Below are 4,210 nucleotides of genomic sequence, written 5' to 3'. Positions count from 1 at the left end.
ACCCTAGATTTGTTGCTCTTGCTACTATCATTCCCCCAATTATTTTTATGGCTGATTCCTTTTCATCCTTCCCATCTCAACTTGGGAGACCCTGGTGGCATCGTGGTTAGGTGTTACAGCTGCTAACCAAAAGGTCAGGAGTTAATCCACCAGGCATTCTTGGAAAACCCTATAGGGCAGTTCTACCCCACCCTATAGGGTTGCTATGAGTTGGAATCGGCTCAACAGCAATGGGTTTGGTTTGGTTTTGGTCTAAACTGAAATGTCACATCCATCTTCAATATCATCTCCTCGGAGACACTTTTCCTGAGTATCTTGGCTAAAACAGCACCCTCTCCCTGTACCGTCCAAATTAACACATTGTCCTATTTATCAGCCTATGAAATTAAATTATTTATTTTTCTGTTTATTATCTTCTTCCCGACACCAAAATATCTTTCTCCTGACACTAAAATGTAAGCTCTCTGATAAAAAAAAAAATACATATGTTTGTTTCTACATGCTCAGGACCTATCACCCTCCATGATACATATTTATCAACCAACAGACTGACAAAATATCAAAATCATTACCTCCAAGATGATTAAATTTTGCTAACTTCTCATAACTAGAGGTAAAAAAAAAAAAAAAGAGGTAAAGAGCCTTTAAATACATTTTAAGTAGTTTCTTATTACCTTTATTACGATATTATGAACATCTACAATAAGTAGGGCTAACAGCAGGTTAAAGGGTGGCCATATAGATCTGAAAAACTAAATACTCAAGTGTAAAAGCCCTTTAGTAACTCGAAATAAATCATAATTTTCATCATACGTTTTTGGCTACACCATTAAGGACCAGAGCATGGTGTAGGGCCATAAATCAATCAAAAGCAGCAAGTTAAGTCAAAGAAAAGAAAAAAAAAAAAAAACTGGGTCTGGTTTAGCACCAAGAGCCCAGGATCATGGATGAAGTGAACAAAGCAAATAAAAATTAAAATCAGGAACACAGGAAATACAGCTCTAGTTTACTCAGCCTAGATCAGAAACACAGAGATGAGAGTCAGAAAGGCAGTTATCTCCATGAGGGAAGTGAGGAAAGACACATGCGTAATTGCACTAGATGGGGTTTCCGCCATACCTGAGGCTAGTTTACCAGTTTGTTGAGACCATTTTCTCTAACTATTGTCTTTCTTCATGGCCTCACTACCTCTGCCGTATCCACTCATATGCCCTCTTCCAGTTTTGTTCCTCCTTTCCTCAAGACCCATCTTTGATATTAAGCATTTTCCAGTAACTCCAACTCCTAGCATCCTCTTCTGAATACCTATCATTGCACCTAGAGTCAGTACCATCATGTATGTCATTTAATTTTTCTCTAAATAAGAAGCTTCTTAAGACAGGAACTGGTTTTTGTTTTGTTTTGTTTTATATCTTCCTGTAGGGATACAATAAGGAGCCCAGTAGTGCAACACTTAAGCACTTAGCTGCTAACTGAAAGGTTGGCGGTTCGAACCCACCCAGTGGCCCCATGGGAGATAGACCTAGTAATTTGTTTCCATAAAGATTATAACCTAGGAAACCCTATGGACGCAGTTTCACTCTGTCACATGGGGTCACCATGAGTCGAAAATAGACTTCACTCGATAGCACCAAACAACAACAGGGACACAACGAAGAAGTGCTGATTGAAGAATTCCACCTGCATTTCTTACAGATAAAAGTGTTCTTACTATCTGGAAGTATGCACACAAACCATGGAACTCTCTTATTCCTGTTGAAAATGTTAAGGACAGGTGGGTTGGAAGTAGCTCCATTTTGAACTCAAGTAGGTCTGAAACTACCAAAAAAAGCATCAATTCTGCAAGAACTTCAGATCCTTGGAGATGAGAGAAATAACACTGAAAAGATAAAGAAAAATGGCTCGTAGTTAGCATTCCAAAAACCAAACCCATTGCTACCACGTCATTTCCAACTCAAAGCAACTCTGTAGGATAGAGTAGAAGTGCCACATAGGGTTTCCAAGGCATGGCTGGTGAATTCGAACTGCCTACCTTTTGGTTAGCAGCCGTAGCTCTTAACCACCGTGCCACCAGCGCTCCTAGTTAACATAGAAAAAAACAAAACAACCCCATTGCCATCGAGTCAATTCCAACTCATAGTGACCCTATAGGACAGAGTAGAACTGCCCCCACAGGGTTCCCAAGGAGAGCCTGCTGGATTCAAACTGCTGGCCTTTTGATTAGCTGCCAAACTCTTAACCACTACGCCACTGGAATTTCCATATAAGACACCTTAAAAAAGAGAGAGAGTTGTAAAGGGTTCAATGTGAAAATGAATAGAAAAGGGAATTAATTCAATAAGATTTTTAAGCAAAGATTAAACACCTACTGTTTTTTTTTTTTTTTTTTATGCTTTGGAACTGAAACACTGAGTTTTAGGTTAGTTTATGGTTGGGAACTAGGCGAGAAATTAATATACGGAGATGATGTCATCCTTGGTATTACGGAAAGCTTTATTGTCTAGCTGGAAAGGACAAGAAAGGAAAGAATGCACTACATTAAAAAAAAAAAGGAAAAAATGATAGCTAATTTTATCAATCATCTCATTTCACCCCCACACCTACATGCATTTGATGTTTGGCTATTAAAATGAGAGAAAACTTTACAATGCATAGAGTCAAAGTGCAGCAAGTTAGCAAAGAAATGCAAAAACTCATTGCTTTCATAGTCAGCCATGTGCTACTTTCAATAAAGATGATGTATGAGTAACCTGGAATCAATATGAATGCAGATAAAGCTCATTCTTTTTGCTGGGTAATTCTATAGCTGATACATACTTTGCTGAACACTTATCATTTGAATACAAAATACTGTTTTCCAAGGCTCAAAGTATAAACTACAAACCATGTCTCCCTCACTATTTTTCTCTTTTTCCTGCTTTGACTTTTCTGGGACTAGGATAAATGAATAGTAAAGACCCACCTCGCAGTTCACGAAACATGGTAAAGGAAGCATAAATCCCCAAGATAGCATTGCTAACAATCTCTAAAAGAAGTAAATGGCCCATGGATCCTTTAAATGATCCAAGTACAGCAGTTGAATGAATATGAGTCATACATTAAGTAGGATCATTTGGAAGGATGAATGGATCTTTAAGGTGAAAGAGGTATCTTGTCCAAGGCTGGCAGTCACAGAGGTATGCAAATACCCCTGCTCTTTACATTTTGCAATATTAAGATAGTTGTGAATGTGTCACAGCTCATTTCAGTATGAGCCCCCAGCCATTTAGAATATGAAATCCTCAAAATCAACCCTCTCCTCAAGGGTCATGAAGCAAATTGACTTTGCATTGGTGGTCTCAGTAGAGACAGAGGTTTTTTTCTGGTTATTTCAGCAGCAGAATTGGAGGCAAGGAGGATATAAAACTGAAGTAGTAAATTTATATGTCAATATCAGACACTCTAAATGCCTTTTCTCAGACAAAGATGCAACCAGAAACCTTCTGTCATCCCAGATTCCTTCTTCTCCTCTTCACATGCCATATATAAGCAACCTCGAAGGCCTGTCTCTATTACTTCCAAATTATCTTTGAAGTTCATCTGGTTATCTCCTTCACTATTGCCACTGCCAGATTTCATGCAACCAGTCTCTGTGTCCTGAATGGCTATAAACCCCTTACTGTTGACTTGATTCTAACTGGCAGCAACCACATGGTATTATAGAGTAGAACTGCTCCATAGGGTTTCCTTGACTCTAATCTTTTGTGGAAGCAGATCCCAGGCCTTTCTTCTGCTGTGCCATTGGATGGGTTTGAACTACCAACCTTTAGGTTAGTAGTCAAGCACAAACCATTTGTGCCACCCAAGGACATACTGAAAGACTATACCAGATACTTAACTGATTTTTCTGTCTGAAGACATATCCCTTACTGATTCTTTCCCCTACATATCAGCAGACCCTTGAATCATGCTATTCCACAGCTTGAAACTTCTGTAAGTTTCCCTATTGTCTTGTGGATAGTTCAAACTCTGCAGTAAATCATAAGAAAGGACTTTAATTTTTTTTTAATATTTTATTGTTCTTTAGGGGAAAGTTTACAAAGCAAATTAATTTCCCATTCAAAAATCTCTACACAGCTTGTTTTATGACATTGTTTGCAGGATTTTAAAAATCTTAATCCTGATTACTTTCTAACCTCATGTTTACCATGCCACCCATGTTGCGCTCTGT

Source organism: Elephas maximus, chromosome 18 (assembly GCF_024166365.1).
Source record: "Elephas maximus indicus isolate mEleMax1 chromosome 18, mEleMax1 primary haplotype, whole genome shotgun sequence".
In the NCBI taxonomy this organism is placed as follows: domain Eukaryota; kingdom Metazoa; phylum Chordata; class Mammalia; order Proboscidea; family Elephantidae; genus Elephas; species Elephas maximus.
This window is presented reverse-complemented; position numbering follows the sequence as displayed.